Source organism: Amblyomma maculatum, unplaced genomic scaffold, assembly GCF_055883805.1.
Source record: "Amblyomma maculatum isolate TAMU_Amacu unplaced genomic scaffold, ASM5588380v1 scaffold_13, whole genome shotgun sequence".
Lineage (NCBI taxonomy): Eukaryota > Metazoa > Arthropoda > Arachnida > Ixodida > Ixodidae > Amblyomma > Amblyomma maculatum.
Window position 1 is genome coordinate 29,451,963 of NW_028146738.1, and position 24,370 is coordinate 29,476,332.

The 24,370-nt window shown below is 47.6% G+C and overlaps 1 long non-coding RNA gene and 1 other non-coding gene across 2 annotated transcripts in view; one reads left to right on the forward strand and one right to left on the reverse strand.

Annotated features, from left to right (window-relative positions):
* LOC146172480 (uncharacterized) overlaps positions 1 to 24,370 on the forward strand; it is an 88,741-nt gene that overhangs the window by 21,900 nt on the left and 42,471 nt on the right. The gene's annotated exons all lie outside the window — the stretch shown is intronic.
* Positions 22,995 to 23,068, reverse strand: TRNAS-GGA (transfer RNA serine (anticodon GGA)). Its single transcript has one exon. It is a non-coding gene; the product is annotated as a tRNA-Ser (tRNA).

Sequence of the window (24,370 nt, forward strand, 5' to 3'; positions counted from 1 at the left end):
CGCGGCCGATGGCATTGCGTATGGAAGGTGTAACCAGAGATGCAGAGGTGATGCTTCAGACACTGGCAGCTAAGGAATGGGGCTCTCTTTATGGGAGAGCTCGAGAGGTAGCGGTACCACTACAGGCAAACGAACTGCCTTGCAGGGTTCCAGAGGCCATTGGTCTATCAAGCTTAACAATGGCCTGGCCAGTGGTGCTGTTCAGGCGAGGCAGATTTGTGCAGTTGAGTAGAGTTGTGTGAGGCACGTCCATCACTGCGTTTGCCAGCATGGCAAACTTCAGTAGGCCAGGCACCTCACCCAGCTTGACAGGGCTTGGCAGTGGACTTAAAGCCACTGAAAAGTCCTGCAGGCATGTTTGGACCACGAGGATGTGCTGCCGCGGTGACATTGCGGCAGCGCCCAATGCGTTTCTTGCAAGAGTATCGGAGACGCTTGGCAGAAGTGGTAGGGCACCAACTATTGATGGCTACAGCGTGCTGTGCCCCCAGGATGCAGCCGGAGGTGAGTGCAATGCTGTCGCAGAGGGGGGTGAAAGCAGGTACTTAGAGTGGCAGCAGGGTAGGATGAAGTATGCCAGGATGGCAATGCACAGTTCATCATATGGGCGGCGTCCTGAGGCAGGGCAAGTGAGTCAACACAGGAGGTGGGGTGAGATAAGGTTGCTGAGGACGGCATGGTTGAATCGTAATGCCATTCAAGGACATCACAGCCTTCAGTTGAGCGAATCACATGTTGACGTTTGCTGTCCAGAACACTGGATGCTGGCTCTTGCCAGCCTGCCATCCTGAGATGCTGCTGCGTTAGAAGGTATGGATTTCTAGGTCGCAAACTGTGGAGGTCGATGGACGACCGGGCCACGTATGTGTTATAGCGTGGTGTCGTATTGTGAGTAGCACACTCGCTATGTACTGTAGACTCCTGTTAAAACGAAGTCACTTAAGATGAACCCTCGGTTAAGATGAACAGTGGAGGTCGTTTGTTTGGTTCCCCATAGAGTCAATGCAAAAAAATCCACTTAAGGTGAACACTTTGCAATCGCTAATCGGTTAAGATGAATTTTCACGGCCGGCCGCACCCCACCCGCACAGCTTACTCGACTGTCCGAGCAGCGCTTCAGCGGAAAGAAAAAAAAAAAGCTTTTCAGTGCCACGACCATCCGTGCTGCCGACGCACGCAGACCCAAGCACGTCGGCGTCGAAAATGCGATTCTACGAAGGCGGAAGAGTGCCGTTGCTCGTCCTCTCCCACCGTTCCCCCGCTCACTCCTTTTGTCCCCGCAGTAGGAGTAGGTTCGCGTTTCGCGTCGCGCCGGCTGCGCAGAGAGGAAGAAAGAGAGAGAAAAATAAAGCATGCGCGGCTCAGCCAGCAAAACTAGCGAAACGCGAGAAAAAAAAGGTACAGCCAATGACGTTTCCCAGTGGTGATCACCTGATAGTGTCGTCATGCCAGTGCTACCAAGCTTCGCGCCTTTGCTGACCGCCAACGACGCCTACTACGCAATGCACAGATCCATTGTTTGTGGTGGGTGTGCGCGTCGTGTCCCGCAATTTTCTACCAGGCTGTACGCTGCCACCTCGTGGTGTGTGCTGTTTGTTTTCGTGCGCGCCATGTTCGCCGTGTTGCTACTATGGCTAGTCGTCCAACAACTCAAAAAAAGCCGCTTGAGCTTCGTGAGAAGGCCGAAGTTTTGACCGAAGTTCGCGCCGGCCGGCTTTCAAAGACTGAAATAGCGTGCAAGTTCGGCATCGCGAAAAGTACCGTGAGCGGTATTGTGAAGGACGAAGTGCGGATTACCAGTGCTTTGGAAGATGGTGAGTTTGCGCCGAAGCGGAAGAGGATGCGCACAGCTAAGCACAAAGACCTTGAAGACGTTCTGCTTGCCTGGGTGGAGAGAGCACACAGTGCGAATTTGCCAGTGAATAGAGTGCTACTGAAAGCTAAGGCGGAAAAAATTGCCCTGCGACTGAATGTCGAGTTTGCGTGCAGCGATGGGTGGCTCGACCGTTTTCGGAAAAGGTATGGACTGGCCTTTCGTTGTGTTGTCGGCGAGGCCGCTGCAGTGGATGAAGCGGTCTGCAGCGATTGGAGGCAGAACAAGATGACTGAACTCATGGACGAATATGACCCTCAAGACATATACAATGTGGACGAAACTGCGCTTTTCTACCAGCTACTCCCGAATAAAACGCTTGCATTTGCTGGTGACGACTGTGTTGCGGCCAAACGGAGCAAGCTTTGAGTAACGGTCCTCGTGGGCGCAAATATGACTGGGACTGACAAACTAAAGTTGCTGGTGATTGGCAAATCTAAAGCACCACGCTGCTTTAAAAACATAAAAACGCTGCCGGTCACATACATGACGAATTCAAAAGCGTGGAAGACGCAGGCACTTTTCGAGCAGTGGCTTCAAGAGATGGATCGCCACTTCCAGAGACAGAAGAGAAGAGTTCTCATTGTTGTTGACAACTGTCCCAGACACGGCCACGTTGCCGGACTTCATGCCATCCGACTGGAGTTTCTACCAGCGAATACAACGGCGAAGCTGCAGCCTATGGACCAGGGAGTAATAAGTAGCTTGAAGAAGCACTATCGTCGCTCTCTGCTGCAAAAGATGCTGATTTGCATGGAGAGCAGTAAGGAGTACACAGTTAACCTGTTAAGTGCTGTCCACTTACTGACGAGCACCTGGGAGCAGGTTACTCGAGCCGCTATTGCCAACGCCTTCCGCCATGCAGGATTTGTGGCGCTTAGTGATTACTCAGTGCAGAATGACAGGGATACTATGAATGAGGACCACACTGTGAACTTGGAGGATAGATGCATTGTTTCTGCGTTGAGCAGTAAGGGTGTGTTCATTGACATCAGTGCGTATGTCAGCATTGACGAAAGTATGGAAACGTGTAGGGCTGACACACTGGACACTCTGATTGAAGAAGTGCTTGACCTACCATCGGAAACTGCTGCTGAAGATGACAGCTTGAATGTTATGCCTGTATCTGCACTAGTTACCTGTGATGCAGCTGATGCCTGCCTAGACACTTTAGTGCAGTTTTTTTAACAGTGTGAGGGCACTGAAAGGTATCTTCTAAAGCTAAGCGAGATGTCTGCTTTTATAGCAGGCCGTCGATTTTTATGACACACAAAAAAAATAACACACTGGGTAACAGTCAACAATGCCTGATGCCTTACTACTGCAAAGTGTAGTAGACAATCATTAGTCCAATAAATATTGTATTGCAGTTTATTTTCCTGAAAAGCCATTTTATTCATTTGTTCTCATATACGAGGTATTTGGACACACTCTGCATGCTCAAACATCATTTTTGGAAGCACTCCTGATTAGACGAACTTCTTATAAGACGAACAATTTTCATGGTCCCTTGGAGTTCGTCTTAAAGGGAGTCTACTGTATTTTGGCTGATTGCATTCGTCATGTCTGCGCATGCGCCGGCAGCTCACGTATTATAAGACGGCGCGCATTTTCCATTTACAGTAGTTTTTGGTTTGAAGCTGCGAGCTTACATCTTGGAATAAAGCCTCCTGTTCCTGTTGGCTTGGCGTCTGGATACAACAATTGGCGACAAGGATGGGATGATTGGCCAGGCTGCTAGATGACCAACACCATCGGAAATCTACCGGAGTTTCAGCAGGACAGCGGCGACTTCAAAGTTATTCGCTGCTGCCAACGACGTCACAGATGACAAGAAACTGCAAGTTTTCTTAACCGCTATATGCGAGAAGGCCTATGTCACGCTCTGGAGCTTACTGCTGCCACAGATGCCAGCGAATTCTTTATTTAAGGAAGTAGTAAGTGCGCTTAATAAGCACTACGCTCCCGAACGCTTTCAGTTCAACCAGCGCAGGCAGGAAACCCATGAGAACATCGCGGACTTTATAGTCAAGTTGAGGAGGCTAGCGGCAGCCTGCGAATTCGGCACATTTTTGAGCGAGGCTCTGCGGGACAGGCTCGTTGCAGGATTGCGTTCCGAAGCTATACGGTGCCGACTGCTGGCCCTTCCTGACAATGAAATAACACGGGACCGAGCGTGTAATGTGGCCATAGCCATGGAAGCCGTGAGCCAGGACACTAAGGACATGCTGAAATCGTCGAGCAACCAAGCAGCAGCGTCGGACAACACCGAATTCTACTGGAAGCAGGAAACAGTGAAACAAGAGAACTTGCATACCGGAAAAATGGCTGTCAAGCAAGGAGCCACAGCAAGTGTTCGTAGGAATGCGTGCGTCGCAAGGGATCAACGCAACCTGTTGCCGATGCGGAGACGAACACTCACCTGTGAGTTGCCCTTTTGTAAATAGACGCTGCTTCCAATGTTAAACAAGAGGTCATGTTGCAAAAGTGTACAGATTTAAAGTAGTGCACTCTGTAGAGGGGCTCTGTGTCACACTAAAGCCCGTTTCACATGATGCGATTCTTGCCGCAGCAGAGTGTGATTTTAGCCGCAATGCGACAGAAATGCTCGCTGCTCTGGTTGCAGAGCCACTGTGGCGGGCTTCCAACGAGTTCCGTCAGCCAATAGGATTTCGACGTATACATCACAGGAAACGACGGAGCGGAAGCCATCGAAGCTGACGAAAGTTTCAAAAATAGTTTTTTGCGCAAATGTAGGTTGCATATGAATTAAAAGATATCGTACAATAAAATAAAGACAATACATTGTTTGACATTGATTTCCTGAAAATAATTTCTTCGGAATCATCGGCTGCTCACGCCACACCGACATAAATCGCAGGGCGCTGTCAAGCATGTGAAACGGGCTGCTGCGATTGCCTTCGCAACTACAGTGTGACTGGGCCGAATTTTGCCGTGCGCGTCACCATGTGAAACGGGCTTAAGGCTGGCGCATCTGCCATTGTTATTGTTACGATAAATGGCAGAGCGATTCAAATGGAAATAGATACAGATGCAGCTGTATCAATTATGTCTGAAAAGGTGTGGGCAAAACACTTCCCTCATGCCTACAAGCTAATGTGAAATTGGTCACTTAGAACGGAACGCCTGTGCCTATTGCTGGAGTCATGGACGCCAAAGTATCAAGATCAGTGTTTTGATCTGCCGCTAGTTATTGCAAGAGAAATGGAGGGTGCAAGAATGCCCACGTTGTTAGGTCAAGAATGGCTTTCAAAACTTAAAGGGACACTAAAGAGAGAAAGGAAGTGGGTTTGCATCGATAGAATGCCAGTTCCTGATTACAAAAAGACCACTCTTACTGAAAACAGAGCTGTTATAAGGTAGTAAAGAAGAATAACAGAAATACAGATATCGCCACCACAGCCAAACGGCCGAGGCTCGCAACTACAAATCACGTGACGCGCTAGGGATCCCGGAGGCTGACAAATGCGAATTACGTTGCATGCTTGAATGCGGTAGTACGTTTTTTCTCAAACATGATAACATGCTTTTATCATACGTAAACGACGGCGAAAAGACAACGTAAACGTTGCAAGGCAAATACAAAAATATACTTGGAGGCGCCACAGGCGCCCACTTCAGTTTTGGTTATGTTTCGGCTCAGGCATTTCGTGCGCACTAGGATAGTTTGCTTGAACCTGCAGCGCCTGGATTACGAGCTTGGAGCAGCAGATGCGCCTTGATGGTTCCCATTTGAGCATTCGGAGGCACGAGCGAGCGAAATCCGCTACCGCCGACACTCTCCTTCGTTCACACTTCTGCGCCAACATATCGCCGCCGTTGCCGCTTCGACTGCGACCTGACCGCTTGACTGCAGCTACGTACGCCACGAAAAGCATACATATGCTAAGTACCGAAGGAAAAACGCATTATCATTCAATTGTTCACTAAATCATGGCTCATCTGACCAACATATACTGCGTCAACAAGACCTTCAACGTGCTATTTGCAGGCGTCGTAAACAAAAGGGGCATACTTGCCGCTCCAAGGAGAGCGTCGATATATTGCGCTCGTCGCCCGGCGAAAAAAAAGGGCCTCGGGTAAAAAGTAAAAACTAAAAATAACGAAGCACCAGAAATACATTACAAAAGGTTAAAAAAAAAACGATTTGTTAAAAAAACAAAAAAAAAACCGCCAGAAGCGGTGAGACTCGAACTCGCTACTGCTTGCTCCGTAACGTCCAGCGCGAACCGCTCGGCTACGCCGCGTCACAAGAACCTTGGGAATATTTCTTGTTTTTATGTCATGGCCACATTTACAATAAAGTGTTTCTGCTGCCGGTCTAAAACATTACAACTTCTTGATCATCGGCGCATGCTGCCTGCTCTCACGTCTTGCAACTAATGTTCTGGATGCCTATGCGCACTATATTGTGCATTGGATCCATTTTAACATGTGGAATTTCACAGCGCTGGCAAATGTAGTGGCGCCGGTACTTCGGTCATGTTCTACTACCGTGGACGTAATTTTCGCTGAACACGGAGCTGTAGCACAAACCTTGAAGGAAAAAAGTGCGCCGAAGCTTCAAAACTGACAAGCGCAGCAGCGAGGACACTATTTTGCTGGTAACTAAATTTTATTTGTATGTAAACATGTCAGGAAGCGTTGCGATGACCGAGGGCTCGGTTTGTTTATACACAGTGCAAGAAGGAGCGCAAAAGCTTGAGAAACATGTAAAGTATTGTGCATTACAAGCGCTCTATGTTTTTTTTTCTTCCTTTATGGGCCCATCGCTCGGTAAATTACTCTCTTCATCGTTTTATTTCGGCTGAGGCCGTCATTGCGAGTACGCTGTTGCCAAGTTGGCCCTTGAGAGATGCGACGCCGCGGGCCGCGCCGGCTCGCTAGCTATCACGGAGTCTCCTCTTACGTCATAGTGTGCGTCACTCAACTCCAACTACGTAGTTGGAGGCCACAGTTTGAATTCGACCGGCGGGAACAAGAAAAAACCTCAACTTCTTATCGCAATATCTCAGCAATTATTCGATTTTTTGCTGCCGGATATGCGGCGACAGTGTCACCAAATGTAGTTTATTAGATTTTCATACCATCTTTGGCTGTCTTTAGTGTCCCTTTAAGCTGAACTGGCACGAAATAATGACTGTGCAGGCAGTGGAAAGGGAGACGTCCCTCATAAAAAAATGTCGCCATGTGTGTGACTGGTTTTGGTGTTATCAAAGGTTTCAAAGCTAGCATTGTCTTGAAAAAAAAATGCATGCCCTGTGTTTGCTAAAGCAAGCCCACTTCTGTACGCTTTACGTGAGCAAGTTGAGCATGAATTGGCGAATTTAGAGAAAACTAGTGTCATCTATTGGGTCAGGCATATTAGTTTGGCAACACCCCTGGCCATAGTTCCTAAAAAGAACAGCAAAGAGCTGCATCTTTGTGGTGATTACTAGGTCACCATAAATCCAATAATTGAGGCTGAGCATTATTCCTTGCCGCTGTGTGAAGACATTTTTGCAGCCTTGCAAGGGGGAACAGTGTTTTCCATTTTTGACCTATCGAAGGCATACCTGCAACTCAAGCTAAATGAGCAAGCTCAAGAACTGCTGACTATTAACACGCACGTGGGTTTAGGTTTTGTCGCTTGCCGTATGGCATATCTTGTGCACCGGCAGCGTTCCAAGCTGTTGTAGACCAAAAACTTCATGGTATGCCGAGGACGGCCTAATACTTGGATGACAATCATCACAGGCGAGAACTATAGGCAGGCTTACGAAAGAGTGGAACAGGTCCTACAGGCTTTCAGTGAATGCTTTCGTGTGAATGAGAAAAAGGTGCTTTGTTTCAGCAACGCATAACATACTTGGGACATGAAATTGGTAAGGATGGCCTGCATCCAACACTGGAAAAGGTGGTGGCCATAAAAAAAGCACTCCTGCCAACAAATGTGACCCATTTGAAGGCTTTTTTTGGGCATGATAAACTTTTATGCCAAAGTTTTGCCAAATTTGGCAACGGTTCTTGAACCACTTCACGACTTGCTCCACAAAGAGAGCAAATGGCACTGGTCACATCAGTGTGACAAGGCTTTCAAATTAGCCAAAAGCATGTCTGATAAAAGTGTCTTGATGCTTTATAATGCCAAAAAAGAAATTCAGATCACATGTGATGCCTCCGAGTAGGGACTCAGCGCAGTATTGTCGCACATTGAAAACGGCAATGAAAAACCCATAGCATTTGTGTCTCGATCATTGGCATTATCCGAAAGCAAGTATGGGCAAATAGAAAAAGAAGCCCTAAGCATTGTGTTTGCTGTGAAAAAATTTCACAAGTACTTGTACGGACGGGTGTTTGACATTTTGACTGACCATCAGCCACTCAATATTCTGTTATCTGAAAAGGCAGGGCAGCACGGTAGCCACTGCAAGAGTGCATCGGTGGCTCGCATTCTTGGCAAGCTATCGCTACCAGATTAAGCATAAGCCGGGATCTGCTATCAGTCATGCGGATGCATTGTCTCGCTTGCCACTACCCGATTCAGGGGACCAGTGTGAGGAAATCGTTGATTTTTCATCTCTGAATGAGTTGCCTGTGACGGCAGAGGATGTGGATTGCGAAACTGGGTGAGGTAAACTGCTGAGTGCGGTTCGGGACATGATATGGCATGGCTGGCCTAGAACTGTGTCCGATCAGTTTTCTTTCGCAGATTTGAGCTCAATATAGACAATGGATGCCTGGTCTAAACAAAGAGTAGTCATCCCAGATCGCTTCGGAATCAGGTGCTGGGATGTATTGCATGAACAACATCTGGGCATAACCAGAATGAAAGCTGTAGCAAGATCCATAGTGTGGTGGCCTGGCATTGATCATGCGCTTGAGCATAGTGTGCGGAATTGTCAGATATGCCAGTCTGTTCTCCCCTCCACACAGCCCATACCTTTGGCCCCCTGGTAACTGTGCCAAAACCCATGGCAGCATGTACATTTGAATTTTGCGGAAGAAGAAGGGAAATTGTTCCTTGTTGCAATTGATGCATCTCCAAATGGTGAGAAATCAAAGCTATGACAGTGACAACCGCTGCCAAAATGGTGGAATGTGTTCGTTCCTGGTTTGCTTCACATGGGTTGGTAGAAGTAGTAACCGATAGCGGCCCGCAGTTTGGAACTGCTGAATTCCAAGAATTTCTTAAAGCAAACGGAGTTAAGCATACACTCAGGCCACCCTAACACCCACAATCTAATGGAGCGGCAGAGCATGCAGTACAAATAGTCAAGAAGGCATTGCTTAAGTAGCTGCTGGAAGATGAAGAGGCACTTCTAGGTCACTGCAGCACAGAATTGATAACTTTGTTTTCTCTTGTAGAACTACACCGCATACTTTCACGGGAAGAACACCCGCCGAATTATTTCTACGAAGGAAAGTGTGGACTCGCTTGTTGTTACTAAAACCGAGCACTATAGATGCAATGAGTACATAGGCTGACAAAGTAAAAACGTCTACTGATAAACGCAGAGGTTGTGTGCTGTTGGTGATCGTGTGTGGGTTCGATCAGTGCGTGATGACGGGGGGAAATGGTGGCCGAGACGAATTACGCAAGTGAAATCGCCGACAAGATATTTAGTGTGTGTGAGAAACAAAGTGCGGTTTGTGCACTCTGGCCAATTGCGACGATCCTGCATTACGTCGAGTGCAAGATGAGTTCCTGAGGTGGAACTGCCACATGCATCTGCTCAATCAACCCCGTCACCGTTGCCAGCACAGTAAACAAGCGGCGGCCAACCGGTGCCACTGCGAAAGAGCACCAGACAGCGATGGCCGCCGAATCGTTTAGAATTGTGAAAAGAAGGGAGTGTTATAGCGTGGTGTCATATCGCAAGTAGGACGCTCGCTATGTATTGTTGTGGCTGATCGCGTTCGTCATGTCTGGGCATGCGCCGGCAGCTCACGCATGTATAAGACTGCACGCGCTCTCCATGTACAGTAGTTGTTGGTTTGAGGCTGCGAGCTTATACCTCGGAATAAAGCCTCCTATTCCTGTTGGCTTGGCGTCTGGATACAAGAGTTCATTAAATCAAAGCTGGAGGAGTGGCAGTGTCTGGCTGAGACGCAAGTCCAAGAGTGTTCTGAAGCACTCGTACCAGCGCTGCGTCCTTCTTTTCAGCATGCGGCTGGTGCGGGTACATGCATCGCCACAAGCAGTTATACCGGGCTGGTATTTAGCTTTTGTAGTGCTGTGTCTTGGAACTCTAAAAATGTTCATGTTCTGTGTGATGTCAGTGCCTGTTAAAGAACCCTGGGGGATTGAAATTTCCAGAGCCCTCTGCTACGGTGTCTCTCATGGCCTAAGTTGCTTTAGGATGTTAAACCTTATAAACCAAACCTAACAATCTAAAAAATGCTAAATTTTCGACCACCTGGGGATCTTTGACGTGCGCTGACATCGCACAGCACACGGACGCGAAACGAAGTGGCGTCCGTGTGCTGTGCGATGTCAGCGCACGTCAAAGATCCCCAGGTGGTCGAAATTACTCCGTAGCCCTCCACTACGGCCCCCCTTTCTCTCTATCCACTTTCACTCCCACCTTCATCCCTTCCCTTACGGCGCGGTTCAGGTGTCCACAGAGCAAGTGTGACAGATACTGCGGCTTTCCCTTCCTATGAACCAACCAACCAACCTTGGTTTTAAGGGGAGATGCTACTCGAAGACTCTTCTTTAATATTTGACTTAGAGCTATGAAACTCTGGTTAATAATTCGGTTTATTATGCTGATTTCAAATCTGTAATTAGTTTTATTGTAAGTTGCATAGTTTTTGTTCTGTTCAGTGACAGTGTGTAAAATATACTCTTTTGCCCCCCCTCTTTGTCATACTAAACTTCCATAAACAGACATCATTGATGGCTCATTTTGATTCATATAAACTGTAGAGTGCCAAAAACTAATAATAAAGTACATATAAAGTATGCTAATGATGTGAAAAATTTGAACCTGGCAAGTCTACATTTTCAAGACACCACCATGTGGTGTTTAAGTTTTTTTTTCTAAATATCGAAACAGTATTTATTCCTAAAGAGATAACTGCACTCCTCATACCTCAGAGAAAATGTGTGCAAAATTTCATTCAGATATAAGCATCAGAAGTACCAAAAACAAGAAGGGCAAACTCAGAAAATTGTTCAAAATTGCATTTTGAGAAAAACGCGCTTGAAGTTAAATTTTCATGTTTATTTAAAAAAGAGGGCTTCAATTCTTATAAAACTTTGGCAAAAAAGAAGAAAATTGTCCATAAAGCAGCCACTGGCACTAGAAACTTTCTGCAGCATATGTTGCTCCTTCACGACCCCTGCGAGTGGACTCCGACATGTACAATAAGCTACGATAAGCTTTATTTTCCATCAAAGGTGGAGGGAGACGAGGCTAAAAGCTGCGGCCGCAGCTTGACTGGTCCTCGCCCCCCCTGTGCTTTTTTTATTCAGTGTGCGGCGATTTGCATTCACTTCCGCAGTCAGCTTCAAGGACATTTGTTTCTGCATTGTTATTTCTCTGTATGTGCCAAGCTTTGATGCATCGGCTTGTGGAGTTCAATAATTGAGGGAAATCGCACTAGCTGCTCGTATGCAATTCCTATAAAACAGGCCGCCACAGCAGCTTTGACGTTGACCGCGAAGGTTTAATCCGAGCTCCCGCTGTCAATCTCGGCTCGCATCCTTGCTCGCGTCCGTGCGCGGCGCAACTCGCCGTGATCAGTATGTTGTGGAAAGGACACTTTGCGGGCAGGCAGAGTTCTCACAGAGTAGTTCAAGGAACGAAGCGAGTCTACGTTTTGAGGCCGTTTCCCGGACACGGGAAGTCCTGAACGCAAGCAAATCGCGCCGCCCACAAGAACGTTCAGCGCTGTCAAGTCAGTAATGACAGATGACGCCTCATCGCAGGCTATTTTCTCACTTTAGAAATGCCCAACTTTTTTTTTCCGAGGCACTCACACAATCTAACGCCACTTCAAGTTCCCCGGAGGCATCTGAAATGCTGGAGTGATCGGCGTTAGTTTCACTAGGCCTAACTGCCACGGGCCGAGTTGTCACTGGACAAGCCTTCGCTTTCGATTTTTGCCAACATTCTCTATATTTGTGAACAGAACGGTATTTCACTCCTCGATAACTGCACTGGTTCGATTGTGCTTCATCCATGACGAAGATAATGTTGTCGAACGATCGTCACTCTAAAACGCACCTCGACGTAGCATGGAGCCAGCAAGTGGGCTTCGCCACATGCGCGCGCACGGCCGCTAATGGCGATGCCCATTTCATACCCCGTGATTTAAAAAACCAGTCTCAGCGCTCGAAAAACGCGATCGAAAGCATGCTCTTTTTTTTATTTCTTGCACTGTAGATGCCGGGCAACTGGTGATTGGGAGAATGTGGCTTGGCTAATCTCACGCGATCCGCAGCGGCGAGGAACCGCGCCATACCGGTCGTGGGACGCTTGAAAATAGCGTAGTTTCGGTTATTCAACAACCACTGTGTGCTCTTTAAACACAATTTCAGCCTATTTCCGGATTAAATTCAGCTTTGATTTGTATTTTCTTAAAAGTAGACACTAAACTTGACAAAACAAGTAAAAACAAAAAATCAGTCATTTTCGAAAAAACCCGCATTTTTCAGCCTGCATTTCCCCTTAACCTGTTTTCTTCTGTTTTTTTGTTTTTCACATTTTTGCAGTTGCAGTTCATTGTAACTTTGCTAGCACTCTTGGGACACCATATCTGGCAACGTAAGCTTTTTCTACCTTGGTTTGAAGGTATATTTTCCTTTATTTGAAGTTGTCACATCTAACTCGTTTCCTCGAGTAACTCAATTCCAGGTGTGGATGATAGCTTCTTGCTGCTCTGGGAATTCTCATGCTTTAGGCATGAATCATACTTTGCAACATAGGCTTTCAGTTCTGCATTCGTGCCCGACCAGGAAACACATTTGCAGTAGAGTCAGAGACAGCTATTGATTCCCATGTACGATGAGTAAAGCTTCTCATTAATTTCACGACACAGATACATTTGGATGGGCAGTCATAGTGCCTTGTAGGTCCTCTAGCTGAATGGGAGGTAGAAGTCTACTCTCGATGCACTTATTTCTTGTAGCATTCTTTCAGGATGACTGCATGAAGTTTTTGCAGGGAGTAATGCAGTCGAACCCAGATAATTTAATTTTGGTTGTATCGAACTCACGGAATATCCCCTTGAAAATCCCATGTAAAAGTATAGGAAAGCTGCGTCGTATATAGAACTCAATTTCACCGGTCGTTCGATATATCAAACTCCATACCACATACTGGACGGTGTGCCTTCCCCAAAGACGATTGCATCACCCTGGGCCGTTTGCCGCATGACATTTTCAAGCCACGGGAGGAAGGAATGAGAGGGTACAGTTCGGCAACGGCTGGTCTAGGGCAGTGCCGCACCCTTTCCCCACAGGTGCTCGCATCTGCGGTGATAGTTTGCTGCTTGCCAGCACGTGACGTTTGCAAGGCATGTGGGTGAAGGATTGAGAGGGAACCAATGCAGCTGTAGTGTTCAAGAGAGGGGAAAAACATCATAGAGCAAAGTGCAAGGGTATGCCTACTCTTCTGCCAAGCTTTATCTCTCCCCTTCCTCTTTCTTTCCCGGTCTTCGTTCGCAGCAGCACGCACTACATATGCGTGGACAAGCCAGCTCGGCCCGTGGCAGACGCTTTCTCCAGTGTATGTTGTGAACGCTCTGCGCGCGGCAGTGGCGTGTGATGCACGTCTTGTGTCGTCATGCTGAACGTGCATAAACTGTGGCGGCTGCAGACGCTAAGAAGCGGCAGATTTTTTTTTTTTGTGAGTCCGGCGTAGCTTGTGCTATGGTGGCTGCGGACATTAAGAAGCAGCATTTTTTTTCCAAGAGTTGACCATCCTTGTCATGCTGAACGTGTCCTTTAGCATATGCTATGGCGGCTGCGGATATTAAGAAGCAGCAAAATGTTTTTTTCCTTTTGCAAGATTCGTCCTTGTTGTCGGGCTGAACGTCCGGCACAACGTAAGCTATGGCAGCTGCGGACGTTAAGAAGCGCCAGATTTGTTTCTTTACGAGTCATTCACTCTTGCATCTATGAATCAACAAAAGCACCAGGTCAGCTAACACCGGCTTTTAGCATTGTTCGCTTCAAATGGCATTTGCAGCTATCACGCTGTCCAGTGATTTTGTGGCAGTGGACTACGCCCGCTCCAAGCGTGGCGTGATAAATCTAACCAGGCTTGTGCAATCAAGTCATCATGGGCACTCTGCCAAGTTCACTCCCCGTCACCGCACAATCTATCAAAAGTATAGTCAAAAGATAAACACGCCCTAATGCTATTGCTGTACAGCATCTTAGCGCACTGCCAGTAGGGTCCCTAGAAATATTGCTAGTCTGTCGTCCGCCGGCCGCGGCGGGGGCTGCCGCTGAATGATCGCTGCGGTGGCGCTGCGGTGAAGCGGAGTGCCACTGCCGGCGGAGCAGACGACGCGCGCGCCCGTGCGCTTCGAAATGCATTCGCTGCATATGCTCATTGTCAGGTGCCTTGTACATGCGATGCCGCTCTTTAGTCTTTGATTTCAGTTTAGTCGTAATATTGAATTCGCAGCCGAGTTGTTGGCATAACCAAGGATACGATTTTTTTTTTTCGTGAGCGAAGTTTTGCGCGCATGCCTTTGAGCCGATGTAGAAACGAAGCTGCTTTTTATACCCTATTAGCCTGCTGAAGCTACCGCCGTGCTGTATTGTAATGAAGACTTCTGAGGATTTTGTGCAAACGTTTGCGCTTGCATGGAGGACTGTACTAGACGCACATTCTAGGCTCCAAGGACCATGTGTGCAAGCAATAGAGCGCTGTCGCCGGCGTTTTCATTCACGCTGTAGTTTCATCTTAACTTCTTCGGACGTTTAGCTAAGTTATAACACGTATGTAGAACTAGAAACTTTCAGATGCATGCACAATTAAAGCACGCAAGATGGGAACCCGAGCCCTTCAACTCGCACCGCGCTTCAGGCAAACTGCTGATAGGCATTCTTTGGTGCTTAGGAAGCCTAGTAGCCACTCATCAGAGTATGCCATCACTTTTGTTGACTTGTGTTTTGCAACCTCTGAAACATATTTTAACAGTCAGTTGTTAGTTGAGAGGAAGGGCACTAACATTTCTTTCAAACTCTGTCCTTGAAAGGTGTTCCTTTTCATTTTTCATTTTACTGGAGCTTTTACCAGCTTTGCCACCTTGTCCTTCGTACGACAAACTGCTCGAGACTTAGAAGTCTGTTAATTTTTTTCTTCTTCTTGACAGGGCGTTCTGAGTTAACTTTCGCAAGTATTTGCAGGCTATATGCAAGCTGCATCAAAAATATTGGTACAGTTCGTCGCAAATTAAGTAACGCCCATTGTAGGGGGGAAAGGTCTTGGTAATAGGCTTCAATCCGCTGCCAGGACACAAGCTGAGTTTCGCAATGTCCTGCAGAAAATTAATTACCTCTTCTGTCGACTTTACAGCTATATACTTGACTTTGTTTCCTCGAATGCACACAACAGCATTCATGGCAGCTTCACCTGTATCACTGCGATGGAACAGAACTCGCCGATTTGCGTAGATTGCCTCCGGAGATTCGTCCTCGCTTGAGTGGCACTATGCGAATGTTAATTGCTCAACATCAGAAATATTGACATTTGTCCCCAGTGGCGGTGGCATGCAGCTTTCTGCATTCCTGGGGCAGGCTCGCGTCACACGATCCACCACCGCTGTATTCTTCAACTGGCTCCACTGATGCTTCAGGATCAGTGCGCTTTTTTTCTTTCTCTGCAAGTCTCCCTGCTGACTGTTTTTGCTCGTACAAGTGATCCTTTCTCTTGAGAGGCAGGGGTTTCAACAAGTATTTTGGAGTGTCAGGAAACAGCATTGAGATGGTATCCTTCGTGAGTTGCGTAACATCCCGGGGGATCTCAATTACCTTTACCTGTCTTAAAACTTCGCTCAATAAAGCAGGGTTTGAGGTGTCGCTCACAAACGCCGACACTATAGGTTGTTCGTGTTACAGTAATGTGAGGGCAACCCCGATCCGGATCCTCCGATATTTATATATACCGATATTTATATCAACGTCCAGGATTTCCTGTCTGCAACACAAATAATGAGGAAGATATTCACCCCTTGTGGGTTTGCCCGCCACTGGAGCCGACAATATCGGCAGGGCCTTATCATCGTTCTCTCTTGAACTTTATTAGAGCACAGCCAACCTATTTTCTTCCATTTATTACGCCTTTTAATTTTCGTTTTACATATTCCTTTATGCCCTAGCTGAGGCAATAAACAATGTTATTGGCTTTGCTGTCGCGCTCGATGTTGCGCTCCCACTCTTGCCTCTTCCCTGCGTCTTTCGGTGTCCTGAAGAGAGAGCATTTCATCTTGCACGAGCGCTACCCGCTCTTGCACCCGGGCAAGAAACACGTGCCATCACGCTTACCCCGTTTTCTGGACATGACGCGATCACACATCCATAAAAAAGGCACACTTGCACACATGCTAGCTAATTTGCGCGCATTCCGGCTCGCGAGCGAAAAGAAGTGCACGTGGTGCACGAGCCTTGCCACGGCACCAACGGATCAGCGCGGCGCAGACTCGCAGTACGGCCAGTACGGCACAACCGCCACAGCACCACGTACACAATGCGACCACGCTCCAAATGCGTGCAGCGCCCCCTGCGCTTTCATCCGGGAAGCGGCCAACCGGTTCCATAGGGAACCCTGCTCGGACGGCAGACTAGCAAATACTTCTAGGGACTCTACTGCCAGTAAATGAGCTGTGGATGCGATGGCCGTAATGGAGGGATGTGGCACCGAAGGATTTTTTTTTTAAAGTTCTTGTGGGCAAAAGTGGGGGTGGGTTCATTATGCAAGTGGCTTGATTACGCGACAAATACGGTATCATCTTTCACGATCACAAGTGGCGTCTCAAGTTGACTTCTGTATGTTGAATTATTGACTTATCGAACTATTTTGTGATCCCCTTTGAGTTCAATATATCTTGGTTCGACTATTTCATCACATCGTGAATTTTCTCCAAAGTTTCAGTGTATGCTGACAGGTAGTTTACGATTTTGATGCTTCATCTAAAAAGGCATTCTTCCCCTTGTCTGTGTTCATGGTAATATACAGGGTTAATCAAACTTTCCTAGGCCACTCTGGATAGCCAGGGAGCGGCTGCTTTTCGCTATCACGGCGCAGCTATCAGATGTGCACTCCGTTGCGTGCTGGTGCCGAGGGTATGCGCTGAGAGAATACCCGTACCCTTCATTCTCACTCTCTTTGATGACTAAGCAGTGGAAAAATAGTGCGACACCTGCCTACGGGATTCTTTCTCTGTATTGTGCTGCGTCGCAGCCCGTGGTGCAGCAGGTGGGCGTTCGCCGGAGGGAAGCTTGATGCTGGCGTCAATATTTAGTTGAACTATATGTGCTTCTCTGTACTTTTCACCTTCTTGGCGTGCCATAACATGCGTATACCTTGACATCAACTCTTTCACAGCATGCGGGGCCATAACTTTGCCTTTTCTAATCGATTTATTTGCTGGCAATTTACTGCACATATATCGGGGTACAGCACGCATTGTTTGCTTGTGCTTCTGAAAGGTTGTTATTGCTGTGTTATTTCTAGTTCCGCCTCTTGAACCTTCTGTTAGTGAACGTGCTCAGTATCGAAGACCCACATATCTTTGGGTGTAAGGGGGGACGAGGGTCTTAAAACTGAAGTTTTTAGTTATGGCTAGAATCTCACGAAACTTTGCACGCAGATGTGGTTTTCTCTCCTGATTTCAAAATGTAATCATAATTGAGCTGGTGGTCTTATGTATGTATGTATAACTTTATTAGGGAGCCGGCAAACGACGGGTTAAAGCGTCGTGACGCTGGCCAAGCGCCTACCCGGGGTTAAGCCCTACTCTGCACTACGTCATTTAGCCCGTTTGTGGTGGGTTGTGAGGCTTGTGCTTTTCGAGCGCACCCCGGGCCTGCTGGACGGCCCATAGTTGCATGTCCTTGTCTGTATTCTGCACAGCACTTTGAAGTTCCGGCTGATATGTCCTGGATGCAGCTTCGGTCGGGAACCTGGCACAGTCCCACATGATGTGCCATTGGTCCGCCGGACCCACTTGACATACACTGCACATATCACTCGTGTAGATGTCTGGGTGGAGGACGTGTAGCACTGCTGGGGCTAGGAGTGACCCGGTTTGCATTTGCCTTAGGATGACCGCCTCCTCCCGACTAAGGGCCGGGTGAGGCGGCGGCTTTGTTCGTCGAGCTAGGCGGTAAAATTTTGTCACTTCCTCATAACTGGTCATTCGGTCTTTTGTTTCGAACCACCATTCGGAACGGTCCTTCTCGGGGGCGCGGAAGGTAAGCGCTCGCGCCGCCGAATGGGCCGTCTCGTTGTGATTCGGCGAGGATGCACAATTTCCCGCGTGCGCCGGGAACCACTTGATGCGGATAGTGTTGCCGCGGTCTTGAAGCTGGAGCTTACTGATGATGGCGGCCGCCGGCGCGCACACTCGCCCCTTGGCAATGCACAGCACTCCTCGAGTCGCTGAGCACGGTGCGACACTCGGCCTCCGAGAGCGCCACAGTGATGGCAACCTCCTCGGCGTCTGTGGCGTCCGTGCACCGCACGCTCGCTGCCGTTGTTTTGATGCCAGTAGCCGCCGCAACGGCTACTGCCACGAATCCTTCTCGCTTGTATTCCGCAGCGTCCACGAACCGGGCGTGTGGGTCCTGGGCGTGTTGCTCGACGAGGGCTTTGGCCCGCGCCTGCTGCCTTTCTTGGTTGTACTCGGGGTGCATGTTTTTCGGGATGGGGTCCACGCGGATGTGGGCTCACGCCTCATCGCTGGTCTCGCACGATTGCCGACTGGGAGCTTGTAACCCAGGGACGTCAGTATACTGCGGCCTGTCTTGGTGGTAGAGAGGCGCTCCATTTGCGCCATGAGCTGCGCCTCGGCTATTTCTTCTAAGGTGTTATGGACGCCGAGCTGCAGGAGCCGAGCCGTACTCGTGGTCCCCATTAATCCCAGCGCCATCTTGTAAACCCGTCTGATCAGCGTGTTTATCTTTGTCCGGTCAGTGGCCTGCCAGTTGAGGTAGGCCGCAACGTAGGCGATGTGACTGATCACGAACGACTGGACGAGGCGCAGAAGACTGTCTTCACGCATGCCTGCCCATCGTGTCGAGACTCGGTGTATGAGCCGGATAGCGTCCATTGCCTTGGTGGTAATCTTGTTGATGGTCTCTTCGTTGCGGCCGTTCTTGTTTAGTAGCAGGCCCAGGACCCTGATCTTGGGAACTTCGGGGATGCGCTGCCCCGATGCAGCCACGATCTTTATGTGATTGCACTCCCGAGGGGGAGCGCGTTTTCGTCCCCGTTGTAATGGTGTGAGGACGAACAGCTCGGATTTGGCGGGCGAGCACACTAGGCCTGTGTCGTTAAGGTTTTGCTCAATGGCAGTAACAGCCTCTTGGAGCTGCTGCTCAATGGTGGCGTCGGTGCTGCCTGCCGCCCACAGGGTAATGTCAGCGTAAATCGTATGCCGGACGCCGGTCCCCTCTACTGCCCTCGCTACCCCAATCATGACAAGGTTGAAGAGCAACGGCGAGATGACTGAACCTTGCGGGGTACCCGTGCTTCCGAGCTTGTGTTCGGGGAACTTAAGGTCTCCGGCGTGCAGTTCCACCGTGCGGTTGGTCAAGAAGTCTTGGATGTAATTGTAGCTCGCTACCCCCATGTTGAGTCTCGATACTTGTGCTAATATGGCTGAGTGTTTGACTTTGTCGAATGCACTTTGTAAATCAAGTCCCAGAATTACTTTGCTATCTTGTGCCTTGTTGTCGATTATTTCTTGAGTTGTAGCATGGCGTCTTGTGTGCTGAGTCGGCGCCTGAAGCCGATCCGGATATAGGTTTTCCTTTTCCAGGTACTCCTGCCACCGGTTGGCAAGCACGTGCTCAAGCACCTTAGATCAAAAGTCATCTAACAAAGTCCAGAGCATAATTAGGGAATCTATTACATAGATTTAACTTTGTCATTGCATTTCGTTGCTTTTAATTGCATGGATTGATAGCCAATGACTTCCCATTCCCGATGACATCCTTCATTTGCCTCTAAAGGCACGTCATCCTCACATGTCTCGAGAGTAAAAGGCTTCATTATTTGACACTAGGACTCATTAAGCTAATCCCAGATTGATATTTATCCATTGCCTAAACTAAAAAGTTAAAAATGTCATCGGGTAACTCATTTTCCCTGAAAAAAATGGTACCAAAGTTATTTGTGTGAACTAAAAAGACGCTATCAAAACCCTGTGTAAGACTGTAGAGATCAACCAAAAATATGAAACTGAGAAAACGGCATTTGAAGCTTGACCACATATAACGAATGATCAGTAGCCTCACTGTGATATTTCTGAGCAAAAATGACATGCTCTTCCCATTTTCAAAACTGTCTTTGAATTTTGACTATGTAAACTAAAACTAAAGCAGTCACCATTATCCATGGCCCAGATAGTGTATGCCATTAGGAAATCAGCAAAATTTTGGACATGCAATATTTTAACCCTTTTAGGGTCGAATTTAAAGAAAAAAAACTTTCGCACAGGGTCAAATTACTTTATTGTGGATTTTGAAAGTTCCATATGAGTAAAGTCAAGGAACAGTTGTAGAAAAATATTAGGAATCGTATTTTGGAGTCAACGTTGCTCGACACTGCAATCTCAGGAACCTCGGAAAACTGCAAGGAGAGCAGAAATACCTCGCGTGCATCGATGATAGACAAGCTAACAGCAGCCCCAATAAAGATGGAAATCGGTTTTTGTGGCCACTTCACTAGGAGTGGCCATAAGGATAAAAATCAAGTTTTGCGCGCCTTCATTGCAATCACAGGAGTGGGGGGGGGCAACCGAAACCATGCAAGGGCCTCGCCGCAGACCGGGCCACAAGCTGCAGCTAGCAATCAGTTCTGTTTATTATGGAAGCGCCCATAAATATATAAATCAAGTTTTGCGCCTCTATTGCCATCACGTGGCGAAACCGGAACCGCGATAGAGCGGTGGCGTTGCCGCAGACTGGGCGACACGCTGCAGCTAGCAATCACGTCTGTTTATCTTCGCAAGAAGGCAGCGAAATAAATTTTAAGCGCTTCTTGTAAGTCTTGGGAGGTGGCACCACCTCCCAATGAGCATGCATCATCATTAGACCGGTTCGACAAAAACCTTGCGGGATGGAAAACCATCGCCATACTTTTCTGGCAAAAACCCTCAAAGGGTTAGGGCAAATTGGAAAGTCTCGACAGAGTGATGTACATAATGGATCATTAACTGATATTTTCAGTATGACTGCAGTGATATTAAGTTTGCCATTGTCACTCATTGAGAATGTAGAGAAAAAGCCCAGTAAGGCTGAGTACAGTGTCCTGAAAGAGCACTGAGAAAAACCATTTCTCAATTTGAGAGAACCTTTGCCTTTTGCTACACTGGAGCTATGGCAATATAAATGAAATCGTTGTGAGGCTTTGTTCTTTATGAGAAAGGCTATATACAGTAAACCCTCGTTAACTAGAAGTTGTAAAATCCATGAAAAATTGCGAGATAAGCGGAGTTTAGAGTTAAGCAAATTGTCAAATTTTTGGTGACAATCTCTGGCGATCCGTCGCGCGATGCCGCCACCAATGCCTGTCGTTGTCACTGGTGCACGCCGCACGGAGCGACGGGACTCTGCGACACAGGCGCGTTTTCAGCGTTGCTTTGTTACCACCCCGTCGTTGTTCGGTCAAGGGGAGTACGGTTACGCTATATCGTGTTTCTAACATTACACAGCTTGAAATACAATAACACTGATAAAATTTTTTACGCATTGCGTTTAAAAAAAAAGGTCGCAGCAGTGTGCTGCTACACAGTGATGCATACTTGCATTGCCAGCAGTGGCTTTCTCCTGCTCCTTTTGAAAAGTAACAATATCTAGCCACACTAGCCTTTTTATTTTCCTTCACTACCCTAACACGCTTTTACTGAATTATTTCGATATGCTCATATATACACGGATCAGGCGAAGTGAGCTTCTACAGGTTCTTCACTCAAACCAGACTAGGAAAACAAATTTCGCTCGCAAAAAAAAAAAAGCCACGACGCAAATTGAGCAGCCCAAAGCCTTCTGCAATTGGCTGTCTCGCGAGCTGCTTCCGGGTGACACGCGAAATTTTCTAAAAACCCTGAACCTTAGCGCAACAGCGACGAGCAAAATTGCTTTGGCAGCCCTCGGCCCGTCGTGCCCGTCGACGCTTCACTGCACAAAGGGAGCTTTTGTAATAAATGCTAAAGAATTCTCAGGAAAAACTGAATTTTATTATTTTAGAAGGAAGAACTAGTAAGGGAGTAATTACTCATTGCATCCACCCGAGCGCAGCCATATGGCTACAAAGGAAAGCTATACAGCTTTCTCAGAAACTTTGTAGTTAAAGAAAAATTCGTCCTGATCCGGGAATCGAACCCGGCACCACCGCCTTTCCGGGGCAGTCGCTCTACCGACTGAGCTAACCAGGACGGTCAGCAAAGCAGACGGTAGGGCGAGAGCGAATTGATCTGTAACTCGAAGTGGGAATGGTGTTGGTCAAATATTTAGGGAAATCCCCCAAGGTGGAGTAGATTTGTAATAAGGGAGTAATTACTCATTGCATCTACCCGAGCGCAGCCATATGGCTACAAAGGAAAGCTATACAGCTTTCTCAGAAACTTCGTAGTTAAAGAAAAATTCGTCCTGATCTGGGAATCGAACCCGGCACCACCGCCTTTCCGGGGCAGTCGCTCTACCGACTGAGCTAACCAGGACGGTCAGCAAAGCAGACGGTAGGGCGAGAGCGAATTGATCTATAACTCGAAGTGGGAATGGTGTTGGTCAAATATTTAGGGAAATCCCCCAAGGTGGAGTAGATTTGTAATAAGGGAGTAATTACTCATTGCATCCACCCGAGCGCAGCCATATGGCTACAAAGGAAAGCTATACAGCTTTCTCAGAAACTTCGTAGTTAAAGAAAAATTTGTCCTGATCCGGGAATCGAACCCGGCACCACTGCCTTTCCGGGGCAGTCGCTCTACCGACTGAGCTAACCAGGACGGTCAGCAAAGCAGACGGTAGGGCGAGAGCGAATTGATCTATAACTCGAAGTGGGAATGGGAAGTGGGAAATAAAGTGCACTTACGGCGAGTGTCACATACGAAAAGTACACTTTACGCTGCTAAACAGCGTAACATAAGTGCACTTGCCAAAGTGTGTACTCGGGTCGGAGTGCGTTCGCAAAACAGACTTCGAGGGCTGAGCCCGTAGCCTCGCCGGCAGAAATGTCTTCGTCACAAATGTATTATGTAATAAGATGTGTATACAAGTTGATTTTACATGTTTTGTACATACTTTCATTTCATGAAATGTTTTATAATAGCGACGGGCAAAATATCAAATAACAGAAACGTGATGTAACCGCGTACGCAACTTCCACTTTATGAGTGGTGCGCCACTGCGGCTACGCCATTTTCAGTTAGGGGGCGGTTGTTATTGTTCATGGTGTTCATTGATAAGGGGTCTATGAATCATGGCCCGGTGTCAAATTTTAAGCATTTTATAAATGTTTTACTATAAAAAGCAGTTCCTTGAACTTTGCGCTTGGAGGTTCCAGTTTCTTTTTTAAAACATGTTTTTCAGTTGCTAGTTTCGTACCAACGAGTGCTTATGCGAGTGCACTTCGCTTTTCCGTTTAGCTCTGCGTAGCGTAAAGTCTCTCTCAAGCTGCGAAGTGCACTTTGCGGAAGTGCACTTTAACTTGCACGCTTGACTGGGGTATTAATCAACTGCCCGATAAGACCCGTCAGCCACCGCGCGCGAGCGGCATTCACGTGACTGTTCCCAAGGCGAAAAGTGGCTGCATCCTCAAGAATTTTGTGTGTGATGTTGTTTTATGGCACATAGGCAGCTAAAGCTAAGGCCACCATGCGCCAAACTCGAGGTTTACATATCTGTTTGGTGATAGGAAGCAAGTAATTATTTTAATACACTTGAGTAGGTTTAGGATGTTTGCATCTTTTAAGAATTCAACGAGAGAAGACATTTTAACCAGTGAATTTTCTCCTAAGAGTAGGCTAGGGTGTAGGGGAATGTAGTTGTCATTGAATTGTGGGAAATGCTTATTTCTAAGTTGATCGAGTTTTGTACAAGATATTAAACACTAACACTAACAGTTTCAGAGGCTGCTGCAGTGCCCTCACAAACCTCAACCACTTCCTTTAGGTGGGCTTGTAACGTTTTATGGTGGAGACCTCTGTGTGAGAGGTTCATTGCGGTGCAGAAATCAGAGAAGGCTGTAACACCTTTTCCGATGCTCTGGATACTTTTCATGGCCCTCATGTTCACCTCAAAGGGTGTGA